The sequence below is a fragment of the Panthera leo genome, chromosome A2, assembly GCF_018350215.1.
Source record: "Panthera leo isolate Ple1 chromosome A2, P.leo_Ple1_pat1.1, whole genome shotgun sequence".
Lineage (NCBI taxonomy): Eukaryota > Metazoa > Chordata > Mammalia > Carnivora > Felidae > Panthera > Panthera leo.
The window spans coordinates 146,156,647-146,171,629 of record NC_056680.1 but is presented as its reverse complement, the minus strand read 5'-3'; the positions used below and the strand labels follow the sequence as shown (position 1 = coordinate 146,171,629).

At 45.1% G+C, this 14,983-nt stretch overlaps 1 long non-coding RNA gene across 2 annotated transcripts in view; it reads left to right on the top strand.

Moving 5' to 3' along the window:
* Window positions 1–5,576: 5,576 nt before the first annotated feature.
* Window positions 5,577–14,983, top strand: part of LOC122211685 — a 35,841-nt gene continuing 26,434 nt past the window's right edge. For both annotated transcript variants that reach the window (XR_006198776.1, XR_006198777.1), the window contains exons 1-2: window positions 5,577–5,845; window positions 6,508–6,613. This is a non-coding gene — a long non-coding RNA (uncharacterized LOC122211685). The remainder of the gene's footprint in view (window positions 5,846–6,507; window positions 6,614–14,983) is intronic.

Here is a 14,983-nt window from a genome sequence, read left to right as displayed (position 1 = left end):
TTTGACCAGGGCATCTGACAGCATCCAGACCAAAGATCCAGTTGATTTTTCTAGGTGTAACCCTCGTACCTCAGCAGACCCTTTGAGGTTCCTGTCAACTCTATTTTTGTCCCTGTGTCTGGGAAAACTGACTAAATTTCCTTTTATTTGGAACCAAGCCCAACTCTGAAGTTGGGTGGATGTAGCCACACTTCCGCACCCAAATTTCCGTAGGCTTGAAAACAACACTGGGTGTTGCAGAGAACAGCTGTGCTAACAAGCACAGTTCTTATCTGTCAGAGCCTAGTCTGCCGGGGTGTCCTGGAGAGCTGGGGTAGTGACTGAAGAGTGGCCAGCCACACCCAATTGGGACCAGAGTTACAAAGAAGCTGGTTCATCAGATAAGGAACCTGAGAGAAAACCCTTAGAAAGGACCAGAAGAGTCAGTGCAACATTGTGAAGGCCTCTCCCCCCCACAAAACTGCCTCCAGAACTTCTTCCAGAAAGACCAGCCTGATTACCCTCAGGACACCCGAACTGCCTCCTTCCTCAGCATCTTCAACAGCCATGTCTGGATTGGCACAAGTTGGATACGGTGGGCATCACACCGAGTGTTCCTGTCTCTTTGTGCACAGGTTCTAGCTTGCTAACCAACATTGTGGTCAACTACAAGCCCCCAGAGGCCGGGCAGGCATCTCTGTACTGGCCCCTTTGTCCACTCCGGGGACTTTTCTGCATCTGCCTCAGTGGTCCTCAACCCTGCCCACACATTGGAGGCATCCTGGGAACCTAAAAATCACCCCTGTTTGAGGGCTCACCCCAGAGGTTCTGATTTAAGTGGTGTGGCATGGGACTCAGACCCTGGCCTTTTAATTTATTTATTTTTTAAGACCTTGACATTTTAAAAACATGCAGCCAGCTTGGAGTCAAAGACTGCTCACTCTAAAGGCTGGGAGGTTGAAACAGGTAATCCAGGGAAGAGGAGGCAGAAACCCTTCCTGCAGCCACTGTTAGAGGAAGTAAAGAGAACATCACTGGATGGGAGATGCTGGCTTGGGGAAGGGAACTGACCCCAGATTACAATCTTCCTCCTTTTCAAAGAAGAGATATCATTTCTGGACTGGGAAGGGTTTTTTTAATATATTTTTTTAAGTTTATTTATTTATTTTGAGAGAGAGTGATCAGGGAAAGGGCAGAGAGAGGGGGAGAGAGAATCCCAAGCAGGGTCCACACTGCCAGCACAGAGCCCGACGCAGGGCTCAAACCCACAAACCATGAGATCATGCCCTGAGCCGAAATCAAGAGTCAGATGCTTAACCATATGAGCTGCCCAGGCGCCCGTGGGCAGGGCAGACATTAAAATATTTATTAATGGGTGTGGGACAGGCACTGGTCAGTCAAAACAGGTCACTGGATGCCTGCTGAATGCCAGCCCAGCTTCTGGGGCTTCTGTGCTCATCCTTTAAAGCTCACCTCAACAGTCACTACTCAACAAAATACTCAATAAACATTTCTCTTTTTACATCTCTAGTTCCTCTTTTGAGAGTGTAAAAGTAATGTTTGCTCATGGTAGAAAATGCAAGAAAGCATAAAAGAAAACCAAAATCATCCACAATCCACCATCCAGAGACAACCACCATGAACACACACACACACACACACACACGCACACACACACGCACACAAACACACACACACAGCACCTCTCTCCCCTCCTGCTCAGAAAGCTCACCTGTCTTCTTCTGCTCCTCTCTGGCATGTGCCTTCCTTGATAGGGAAGGTGTGCCATCTGCAGTCAAAGGAAGAAAATCCCAATGACCCCAAAGCCTCCCCAGGTCACCTTCTATTACCCAAGGGAGTAGGAAAGGAAATCCTAGTCCCACTTGAAGAGAAAGGGAAAGTGAGTAACCAGGATGGGATGTCACCTCCCAAGGACAGACCGAGTCAATCAGCAAACATTCCTGGAGTGCAAGGAATTTGGGGGATATAAAGATGTGTTACCCTAGTCTCTGCCCTTGAGGACTTCACTATATAATTAAAGAAATTAGACAGACTCCCTCAACCCCAACTACTGAGATTAAATGAACTAGTAACTATAAAGTGCTTAGAATAGTACCTGGAACATAGTAAGTGCTCTCTGTGTGTTTGCTGATAATCTTATTTTTATTACCCAAGACACTTGGCATGTATGTTCCAAGAGAGTGATAAAGATCAAAAGCGCTCTTTGTTTGGAGGAAGGAAAGATTGTTAGGGTTTAGGGGAGGCAAGGATGGGTTCCTGGAACCTGAGAGCAGACAAAGACCCTAGCCCTGAGCTTTGGAAATATCCCCAGAGCATGCAGGAACTTGGGACGGCCATCCACCCAGCTGGGCCCTGCACCCTGCAAAGGAGACTGCACACCCCACAATTAAACTCTTCTCTGCTTTAGGAGTGGTGGGACGAAGGGAGTGCCTGACTGGCTTAGTCGGTAAAACATGTAACTCTTGATCTCGGGGTCGTTGAGTTCAAACCCCACACTGGGTATAGAGATTACTAAAACAAAATAAAAATATTTTTTTAAGAGAAAAAAAATTTTTAATTAAAAAAAACAACAACAACAACAAAGGAGTGGTGGGATGAGGCAGGCCAGATGCACCCTGGGCAGGTTTAAGAAGGCACTCAAAGCACAGCTATTTATAGGGCAGCTGCTGACTGAGGCGACTCTGAATCTGTTCGCTGGGTGAAAGCTGTAGTCTACAGACTGCAGGGAAATCCCGAGGAGGCCTGAGGGAAGGACCTGGGAAAGGCCCCGTTGCACTGGAGGAGAGAGGGGGTTTTAGAGTCTGAGTAAGGAACAGAAAGGGAAGAAGGGGCTGGCAGCCAGTGCTGAGGAACAAGGATGCAGAGAGGGCCAGGATGTCTACTGGGCAGGGAAGTGTTGCTGGGGGACTGGTGTGTGAAATGCCCTCTTCCTGACCTCCACAAAACGTCCAGGAAAATCCACTCTTCCTCCAGGATTTAGAGGCTAGATTACAGGCTGTAACAAAGTGTCCACTGACCCCAAGACTGGCATGGGTGGGCACAGGGCCCCCCGGGGGTCTTACTGAGGCTCACAAAAGCTGCTCATGATGTTAACTTCAAGCCAACTTGGGCCCCCGGGGATAAACCTGAAAGGACACAGGACCAGCCTCACAGGAAGACCTGGGGGAGGGCAGGGGGGTAAGACCCAACACCAGAGGGGTGGGGGGCTGTGCAGCAGAAGGTGCACAGGCTGCTTCACACACAAGATGTTTGTGCAAAGGGCTTCAAAAGGAAACACAAAATCCCCTCCATGTATATACATATGATCTGTCTTGTCACTCCACCCACCCGGTGGTGGATCCCGACTTAGTGGTGTAGGAGGCCTTGGCCCCTTTGATCCATCCTTATCTACCCTAGAGCACTGTGAGGCCCAGAACTCCCCAGCTCAGCCCCCTCACCCAGCTGGGCTTGGCCTATAACTCATACACTCTGGCCTGGCTTCAGAGGGGCTGTGGTGGTGAAACTGCAGTCCCGGCTGGTACCAGCCACACTCTGCCTCTCCCCCAGGCCCTGGGGATTAGGGCATGGGGGGCAACTGCATTCCTGCAGACCACCTCACCTCCAATCCCCTGCGTTAGGACCTCTCAGACTTCTGTGGGCCGGGCCCAGGGGCTCTAACAGCATTTCAACTGGAGAAATGAGGAAGTGAGACTGTTTCTCCTCAGGAACCTCAGGCCTTCCTCTGAGACAAGCTCTTTCCAATGGCATCCGTGTGAGTCAACCCCCAGTGCCTGGAGCCAGGAAGCACCCTCCTTAGTGCGTGACAGACTTGCCTCAGCAGCTCCAGTTGAGAAAGAACCAGCCAGCAGCAGTGGGATGGGGTCGCCCACCCACCACTTCTGCCCCTGAGAAGCCTCTGCCTTCACTGCTCCCAAACAAGGCAGGGTCTCTGCCCCGGATAAGGGCATCCATCCATCTACTACCTATTCAACCACAAGCTCTTTGAGGGCAGAGCTGGACCCTCAGTCCCTATCTCCCAGAGTTTGACATAGGCCTGTGCAGAGAAAGGACATGGGCATTTCCAGGAAGCTTTTTTCTGCTCATGACTTCTTCCTTTTTTTTTTTTTTTTTTTTTAATTGAGGGGGGGTGGTGAGTGAGCAAGAGGCAGAGACAGAGCCCAAAGTGGGGCTTGAGCTCACCCAAAGCAGGGCTCAAACTCCCAAACCATGACATCATGACCTGAGCTGAAGTCGGATGCTTAACCGACTGAACCACCCAGGTGCTCCCATGACATATCTCTTTCATTTGTCCTTGGTGGCACAAGAACCCAGAGCTGATCTGGGAATCAGAACTCCTAGGTCTAACCTGTTCTGCTCTCTGCATCAGCTGCCCCATGTGTGAACCCCACAGTGGCTGTGGTGGAGGAAGATGGGCTGGGCCCCTCGGCTGGCCAGCACACCCCACACCCGCTGGAGGCTCCCTCCACCACTGCTTTCAGAAGCCTGTGCAGACGTGGCCAACTCCACAGTCAAAGAGCTGTGTCCCTTGAAGTGCTTCCAGTTAACATTTCCTCTCCGGAGGAGATAAACAGCAGGCCTGGTGACATCAGTGTAGCCACCTAGGGCTTAAAGCGGGAGGACTGTTCAGGGGCTCCTATAAATTCGGGCTTGTGCTTGGTGCTCCTCTATCAGCAACACTATCTCTCACCTTCACAACAGCCTCTAGGGGTGGGGGAGCAGATATTACTGTCGAGATTTTATCCACGAGAAGATGGAGACTGAGAAAACTTATTTGGCTTGCCCAAGATTTCATAGCTACCATGTGAGAGCCAGAATTAAACTTCAAGCTTCTGGCTCTGTTCTGTGAGCTGCATACACTAGGGAAGAAAAGTCCCCCAACACGGGTCTCTTCTCTGGCCCCCCGGGACTCTGAAGGCAGGAGCAAGGGGACAGTTGCTCAATGTGAACCTCAAGGACGGGGATGTTCCCCCATATTCTACACCTCCCTACAATCCGCCATTTGTTCACTCATCAAATATTAAGTACTACCTCAAACCAAGCACAATAGCGCCCCCCCCCATCCGCAGGGGATATGTTCCAAGACCCCCAGCGGATGCCTGAAACTGCGGGTAATACCGAACCCTATATAAACTATGGTTTTTCCTATACATACCTACCCATAACAAAGTTAAACTTACGAATTAGGTGCAGTAAGAAATCAGCAATAATAATACAAAGAACATGTGTAACAATATACCGTAATAAAAATTAGGCGGATATTACGTCTCAAAATATCTTACTGTATTCTACTCACCCTTCCCGTTCCCGTGATCACGCGAGATAGTAAGGTGCTGGAGGGATGAGAGGAAGTGAGGTGATGACGTCACACTGTGACGTAGAATGAGGCTACCATTGACCTTCGGCAGATTCGTCAGGACGATCTTCTGCTGCCCGAGCGAAGCTGACAACAGGTAGCAGAAACCCGGGAAAGCAAAACCGAAGATGGGGGACGGGTACCACTGCACTGTGCTAGGAGCCGGCCACAAAGATGTAATAACCTCTGGGCGGGAAGTGTGAAAAAGTTTCAGCCTAAAATGGAATCGGAGAATAGGAACTGCAGAACCTCACGCATGCGCCCTCAGAAGGATATGCCGGCTCTGAGCCTGATTATGCAAGACCGACGCTTCTCTCCTGACCAATGAACTTCCGCCAAGAATCCCTCCCCGTCCTCAAGCCAATGAACTTACAGCCTGGACTCTGGCGGAAGTCCCCACTTTGCGTTCCTTGCGAGTAAATACTCCAAAACGCTCGAGGGACTGGCTTGTGGCTTGCTGCGGTCCGCGTTTCCCGTGTTACTCAAACTCTGGTAATTCGAGAGTGCCTCAATTTACCTTTTCATTTAGATTGATGGAAAAGACAGATGGTAATCAGCTAATGACAAGAAAGCCTGAGCCATGGGGGCCAGGGTGGCATTCTCGGAAGAAGTACATTTCAGGGGAGACCTGAGCGTGAATAAGAGTTACCCAAGTCACAGCAGAAGGCACCTCATCATCCAGGGGGAAATCTTTAGCACGCTGTTGGATATAAGAGGTATAGACTGCATAGAAGACATTTGAAAATTATTAGCCTAGGAAAAGATGACATTAGCCTTCCCATGCCCAGTATCCACCAGTCTCCCAAAGAGGCAGACTCTAAGAGTAGCATGCAAACAATTTCTAAATAAGTGCCTTATTTGCAGTTCTAATCAGTTGGTCCCAGTAAGCGCTTTTCATATGGAAATTGGCTAACATTCTGCCTGGAGTTGGCCATCTCTCCCTTCTGCCCTTATCCCCACCTGGACTAGGTTTGCCTCTGTCTTACTCTACTCTGTCCCGCTCCCTCAGGCCAGTAGGAGATCCTCCCATCAAGAACAGCCTTTCTCATCCCTGTGGCTCCCTCTAGCCAACATCCTGGTTCTCTCCTTCCTTTTCTGGGCCAAGCATGTTCCTACTACACTCTCACATCCCTGTTCTCTGGTCTGTATTGCAGGAAGACGGACTCCTGCAAGCTGTGTTCCCCACCCGTCGGCTGAGAACCAGTTTCCAGACAGGGCTGTCCAGTGAAATTGGGGAGCAGGAGAAAGAAAGAAACCAAGGTATTTGTCCCCCTTCTCTCTGCTCTGATTGGGGCTTCCAGCAGGAGCTTCACTTCCTTGGTATTTTCAGATCCTCTCAAGCAGCCCCTAACATGATTCTGGTTCCCACTAGGTAGTCCTTTATAATGCCAAGTCCCAAAAGGAAGCTATTGCTCCTGGCCAGTGGTACACCCGACCCCACCTTTGTCCTTCAGTCTCAAGGGCAGTAGCAGCTCCCAGTTAAGCCCCTCTGGCTTCCTGGCCACCCTCTGGCTTTTCTGCAATTCCAACAATCTGTAACTAGCTACCTGCATTGTGTTCCCTGTATTGCTTCTCAAACTTTTTGGTTTTAGGATTCCTTTATATTCTTAAATATCGTTGGTGATATTTATAATAAGATATATTTAGTCTACATCCCCATCCTTGCCACAGAGCTCCTAAAACCCTCGGAATTTCCTAAGTGATGAGAGTTATCAAGGTGTCTTTTGTTATGTTAATGAGATGGCTCCGCGAAAGCTCCTAGGAAGGGGGACTGGTTGCCAGGACAACCAAGGTTGTATTTAGAGGGCTGGAACTTTCAGTCCCACCCCTCTAACCTCCAGAGAGGGGATAGGGGCTGTATATTGAAATCAGTCACCAACAGCCAATGACTTGCATGCTTATGTGTAGAACCCTTTATAAAAACCCCAAAAACAGGGACGGTAGGGCTTCCACATTGGTGAACAGGTGGAGCCTGAGGACAGTGCCATGCTGAGACAGCCCTATGCAGCTCTAATGTCTAACTGCCAGTTACACCCTTTTATAATATACCAATAATCTAGTGAGTGAAATGTTTCTCCGACTTCTGTGAGCCACTCCAGCAAATAAATTGAATCCAAGGAGGGGATTGGAACAGGTGACAACCTAGGCTTGTGATTGGGATCTGAAGGGGTGAAGGGAGGTAGGGGCAGTCTTGTAAGGCTGAGCCTTTAACCTGTGGGATCTGATTTCCGTCTCCAGGTAGACAGTGTCAGAATTGAGTTGAATTGTAGGAGACCCAGCTGGTATCAGAGAATCGTTTGGTGGTTGGGGAAAACACACACACACACTGGAATTGGCTGCAGGGTCTTATGTTAAAGACACTAAACAGCTGGATTCTATGTACTGCTATTGGTCATATTAGAAGTTAAAACAGGGGCACCTGGGTGACTCAGTCGCTTGAGTGTTGACTTCTGCTCCAGTCATGATTTCGCAGTTCTTGAGTTTAAGCCCCACATCGGGCTCGGTGCTGTCAGCACAGAGCCTGCTTCAGATCCTGTCCCCCTCTGTCCCCCTGTCTCTGTCCCTCCCCCGCTTGTGCTCTCTCAAAAATAAATAAAAAATAATTTAAAAATTAAATTAATTAAATAATTAAATAATTAAAAAATAATTAAAAAAAAAAAGATGGGAATGCAAGCTGGTGCAGCCACTCTGGAAAACAGTACGGAGGTTCCTCAAAAAACTAAAAATAGAACTACCCTATGACCCAGCAATTGCACTACTAGGCATTTATCCAAGGGATACAGGTGTGCTGTTTCGAAGGGACACATGCACCCCCATGTTTATAGCAGCACTATCAACAATAGCCAAAGTATGGAAAGAGCCCAAATGTCCATCGATGGATGAATGGATAAAGAAGATGTGGTGTATATATATACAATGGAGTATTACTCGGCAATCAAAAAGAAGGAAATCTTGCCATTTGCAACTACGTGAGTGGAACTGGAGGGTATTATGCTAAGTGAAATTAGTCAGAGAAAGACAAACATCATATGACTTCACTCATATGAGGACTTTAAGTGACAAAACAGATGAACATAAGGGAAGGGAAGCAAAAATAATATAAAAACAGGGAGGGGGACAAAACATAAGACTCTTAAATATGGAGAACAAACAGAGGGTTACTGGAGGGGTTGTGGGAGGGGGATGGGGTAAATGGGTAAGGGGCACTAAGGAATCTACTCCTGAAATCATTGTTGCACTATATGCTAACTAATTTGGATGTAAATTAAAAAAAAAAAAATTAAAAGTATTTCCTTTAAGATCAGGAACAGGGCAAAATGCTCACTTCTATTCAGCCTACTACTGGAAATGCTAGACAGAACCATTAAGCAAGAGAAAGAAATAAAACAAAATTAGAAAGGAAGACATAAAATTACCTCTGCACATGAAATGATGGTATATGTAGAAAACCCTAAAGAGTCCATTCAAAAAAATGTCAGAACTACTAAATGAATTAATTCATCAAGGTAGCAGGATACAAAGTCAACAAAAATGAGTTGTATTTCTATGTATAAACAATTAACAACCTGAAGGAAATAACAAAAGAACAATTCTATTTATAATACCATCAAAAAATAATAAAATACTTAGGAATGAACTTAGCCAAGGAGACGAGAGACTTGTAAAATAAAAACTACAAAACATTGTTAAAAGAAATTAAAGAAGATATCAATATATAGGAGCACATCTCATGTTTATATTCATGGATGGTTAAAATATTAAATGTCAACTATTAATATACCAAAGTGATCTGCAGATTTCAATGTAATCCCTATCATACTCACAATAGCCTTATGAGCAGGTACAGTTATTCCTATTTTAATGAGGAGGAAACTAGGCAGTGGAAGGCCAAATTAATAATTGGATGCCACATGGACAAATGCAAGATGTGAATCAGCAGTGTGACTAGAATCTCTGTTTTTATATTACATTCCCTCCTATTGAATAAACCATTGCTTGTAGAGAATTCTCCAGAGTCACAGGGTAAGAGAATTTGCAAAGCTGTATACATATTTTGCTTTTGTATTATTTTCTTATTCAGCTAGACTGTATATTTCACCCAATCTTTGCATCACATGAAGTTCCATGATGTTCAGTTCCGGAAATACTGCTCACAGTTTTCTGTTTCCTTGGTTATTTTATAATTTTGGATTTTTAATTATTTGTGGTAGGATTTTTAATCTAGTGAGACTTTCTCTAACTTTATCTATGGGAATCTTTTGCATTTACTTTTTGTCAGTTGCTCCTGGCTGCTGACAAACTTAGAATTCAAGAACCATTTAACATCATTTTACTAATGTGATCTTCCTTGCATGTTGTGAATGCCAAAATAAACAATTTTCCTTTTTCAGCTACTTTTGCTAGTCTAGGGTATTTTTCTCAACATTTTCATTGAAGCTATCTTCTAGGGTCCAGTATTAAACCCTAGTATTCTTAATTACTACAACTAGAAACGCCCCAAGTGTGACTATAGCTTGAGAGTTATCTTGCAATTTTTGGTTCAGATTTTATTTTTATTTTTTGGCCTCTGGGGATTTTTCTTATTCTTCTACGGGCACAGTGTTGCATTAACAAATGCTTGCTACATTTTCATAGCATTTAGAGGTGTTTTGTGTCAAGAATTTTCTCAGAGCATCTGTCTTGGCTTACCAATGGAAAAGCCTGTCCAGGTACTCTCTACTTTCTGCCAGTATAATAAACAAAGATCTTTGAGCTTTTAAGTTCCTAAAAGAAACCGTAACACTCTGAAAGGAGAAAGATGTAAAAGTCTATAAGATATAAATATATAAAAAGATATAAAATTTTGAGAACAAGGAAAATTCTGCAGTGTGGCCACAATTTCATAAATCAATAAGGAGGTAATCAAAATACCTCAATGAAGTGAGAAAATGTTTGTGTCGCTTATATCAAAGATGGATTTTTATGACCAATAAAAGCGATTTCTTTTTTAAGTGTGAAACCATTTGTAACCTCTGAAATCAATTGTTTTACTTTTGCTATGTAAAGAATTTCATTATAAAGTACTATAAAGTAAAAATTTCTCATAAAAAAACATTAAAAAAAGAAAGTAAAACAAAAAAATTAGTATAGACTCATTTAAATTAAAAATAAACCCATTCCACGTTAACGTAAATAACATTTTTATTTTTAAAAATTATAAAAACCGGCACCTGCTTGGCTCAGTTGGTTAATCCCCCGACTTCAGCTCAGGTCACGATCTCAGGGTTCATGGGTTCGAGCCCTGCTTCAGCCACTCTGCTGTCAGAGCCCCCTTCGGACTCTCTCTCTCTCTCTCTCTCTCTCTCTCTCTCTCAGTGTGTGTCTCTCTCTATTTGCCCTTTTCCTGCTCACACCTGCGCACGCACGTGCTGTCTCTCTCAAAAATAAACATTAAACTATAAAAACAAAAATATACTTGTGAACAGAGTGGCATTGTTTTACATGTCTGCAAATCTCTTCCTTGCCTGGATGAATAAAGGAATAGCTGGATTCTCATATCTGCTTCTGCATTCGATCTACCGTGATATGTTGTTTGGACTGAAATATGAGGAAATTCTGGCCTCACTCAGATTTGCCATTGAGAATGGGTATAGTATTTTCATAGTCTTTGCTGATATTTGTGGGTATTGTTCTTTGATACCATACCAAAACTCAACAAGTGGTATAGTTTCTTCAAAGTAACTTGCAGTGTGGAACTTGAAAATACATTGTTGAACTTTTGTACTCTGTTACAATGATACATTAGTCTCTTGAATTTTGAATGGATCTTTGTCTCCGCGGTTTTGCAATCTCATGTATTGATCATTTAAAAAATACTGGTGTTGGGGCGCCTGGGTGGCTTGTCGGTTAAGCGTCTGACTTCAGCTCAGGTCATGATCTCACGGTCCGTGAGTTCGAGCGCCCCGTCGGGCTCTGTGCTGACAGCTCAGAGCCTGGAGCCTGTTTCAGATTCTGTGTCTCCCTCTCTCTCTGACCCTCCCCTGTTCATGCTCTGTCTCTCTCTGTCTCAAAAATAAATAAACGTTAAAAAAAAAAAAAAATACTGGTGTGGGGGGGAGGGGAGCCTGGATGGCTCAGTCAGTTAAGCCTCCAGCTTCAGCTCAGCTCATGATCTTGCAGTTCATGAGTTCAAGCCCTATGTTGGACTTTCTCCTGGCAGCACAGAGCCTGCTCGGGATCCTCTGTCCCCCTCTCTGCCCCTCTGCCACTTACATTCTCTCTCTCTCTCTCTCAAAAAAGAAATAAACTTTTAAAAATATATATTGGTGGGGTGTCTGGCTGACTTAGTCGATAGAACATGTGACTCTTGATCTCAGGGTCATGAGTTCAAGCCCCACATTGGATGTGTAGCCTGCTTAAATATATATATATATACACATATATGTGTGTGTGTATATATATATATAGATAGATAGATAGATAGATAGATAGATATAGATTCATTAAATCATAAAAATCTTCCAGGTGAGGGAGAGCCCATTTCATCTAATATCAAAGGCCACATTCATTAATATGAACACCAATCCCATCAAAAAAGTCTTTAAGTATTGGATAGCTGTCAAGCTCACAAAGGTGCTTTCCAAACCAGAGGTTGTTTGGAAACAAGGTTTCCAAAATTCTAATTTCTAAAATTTTTTTTTAACATTTATTTAGTTTTGAGACAGAGAGAGACAGAGCATGAATGGGGGAGGGTCAGAGAGAGAGAGGGAGACACAGAATCTGAAACAGGCTCCAGGCTCCGAGCTGTCAGCACAGAGCCCGACGCTGGGCCCGAACTCATGAACTGCGAGATCATGACCTGAGCCGAAGTTGGCCGCTTAACCGACTGAGCCACCCAGGCGCCCCCCCACTCCCCCCCCGCCAAATTCTAATTTCTACTTTAAAGCTGAAGTTTTATAATTGGCAACAAACAATTACTATCAGTTGTTTTCATTGTAGTCACAGTCTCACTTTGATCACTCAAAAATAACTGCAGAATATCCAAGTGTAATAAAAAAATTGTCATTCTCTAAAGTAAAAAAATATATATATATAGGATTCTATGAAGAAAGCAGTTAGTTAAGTTGACAAATCAAAAAACTCGCACATGCTTTTTCCTTAAAACAACCTTCATACTTCAATAGGCACTAGCAGTGTTTTATGCCCACTTCCTATATCAACACTCAGAACGATAAAAAAAAAAAAAAATCATGAGTTAAGTGGGGCACCTGCGTGGCTCAGTCAGTTAAGCATCTGTCGGTTTTGCCTCAGGTCATGATGTCACAGTTCATGAGATCGAATCCTGCATTGGGCTCTGGGCTGACAGGGCAGAGCCTGTTTGGGATTCTCTCTGTCTGTGTGTCTGTCTGTCTCTGTTCCTCCCCTGCACACACACTCTCTCTCTCAAAATAAATAAAAATAAACATTTTTAAAAATCATAGGTTAAGGTTTAATAAAATTAATACCTTTTACAGCTTCATCAAAAACATTCTTAAGTGAAACCTCCCCCCCCCCCCCCAACCATGTGCCCAATGATGAAGAATACTGTAACTCCTACCATTTGGTGCTGCTGCCTTGACTGATGGATGCTAAGTCCCCAGACTGACAGCATTCTGACATTTTTTAAATGCTTATTTATTTATTTTGAGGGTGGGGAGGAGCAGAGAGAGAGAGAGAGAGAGAGAGAGAGGGAATCCCAAGCAGGCTCCGTGCCGTCTAAACAGAACCTGATGACTCAGGGCTCGATCCTACAAACCACGAGATCATGACCTGAACTGAAATCAAGAGTGGGACGCTTAACCAACTGATCTGCCCAGGTGCCCTGCATTCTGACGTTTTGGAAACTTCTTTACAAAACTTTTTTCTTCACCGATGGGCTAGTATTTTCCATTTGCCCCTCCAGATTCACTCCGCACCCTGAGCCCCATAGGGACCATGCGAATGGACTTTCCCTCTGGCTTCTGGGCAGATGCAGCCAGTGGGGAGCCCCAGCCAGAGATGGAAAGATGGGAAGGAGGAGACTGGGATATTTTTCCTCAGGCTCCCCCTCTCTCGGGTCACTGCGGGCTGCCCGCGTTCCTGTGAGGGAGCCCTTCCGTACAGCTGTCTCCCCACATTCTCTCCCTTTTCCCTTCGATCCACAGAGTGGTAATGGCTCCCAGCTCCTGCTATTCCAGGGGTACTGTGCCCTCTCTTGTTGCTTTCTCCTACCCCTGCCCACCTGTTATAAAGTCATTTATTCAACTCTCTTCAGTAATCTTTGTGCGTGGCCTCATTTTCCTGCAGAGACCCTGACACGCCATTAACACTCCCCAACGTGTGACACCTGACACTCCCCAACGTCATGGTCCAGGCTGTCACCATTGCTTCTCTAGCCAATCCTTGCCTTTCTGCTAATGGCTCTTTCCTTTCTCACCTACCTGCAGGGCCACCCGCTTTATAAATGTTCCACTCCTCCTTTGCTTACTCACCCCTCTCTTCAGACATTCCTCCTTCACCTTTCGTCTGGGCCATATATATGAGAAGAGGGATCGATGGATAGACAGAGAGATAGACAGAGACACCGACACAAATAATAGCACATGAAGCACCATCCTGCTTTTTAAATGGTCATTATGTACGATTCCTTTAAAACTAACATCATGAATACCCACAAAGGAGTGACCCAGCTTCCATCTGAAGTTCCTTTTGTACCATCTTGCTCACAGCCCTCTCCATCCTCTACCTCAAGGCAACAGGGTGAAGATTTTTTTAATTTTTAACTTTTTAATTTTTATTTTTTTAAGTTAAAAAAAATTTCTTTATTTTGAGAGAGACAGAGAGAGCATGCAAGCAAGGGAGGGGCACAGAGAGAATGGGACAGAGGACCCCAAGCAGGCTCCCTGGTGACAGTAGAGAGGCCAGTGTGGGGCTTGAACTCACAATCCGTGAGATCATGACCTGAGCCCAAGTCTGACACTTATCTGATGAGCCACCCAGGTGCCCATTTTTTATTTTTCAAATGTTTACTTATTTATTTGGATGGGGGCAGGGGGCAAGAGGGAGAGAGAATCCCAAACAGGCTCCACACTGTCAGCACAGAGCCCGACGCAGGGCTCAATACCACAGACTGTGAGATCATGACCCGAGCCGAACTCAAAAGTCAGATGCTTAACCAACTGAGCCACCCAGACACCCCTAGGTTTTTTTGTTTTGTTTTTGTTTTATCTTACTTTTCAGAGTATCTTCAGTGCCTTTGTATGCATCCCTAAACAACTATTTTTTTTTAATGTTTATTCTTGAGAGATCGAGAGCACAAGCTGGAGAGGGGCAGAGAGAGACGGGGACACAAAATCAGACGTAGGCTCCAGGCTTCCAGCTGTCAGCACAGAGCCTGACTTGCGTCTTGAACTCACAGACTGTGAGATCATGACCTGAGCTGATACTGGATGCTTAACGGACTGAGCCACCTAGGCAACTTTTTTTTACTAAACAACTATTTTTTAAGTTTAGTATGGTTTTGAAGTCAGTTACGTTTTTTCTTTTTGCTAGTCTCCTGTCAGGACAAGCAGGCTATGCCAAACCATAATTTCCAGTCACAGCTCAGGACTGTCAGGGTCTCCTCCTTGGCAC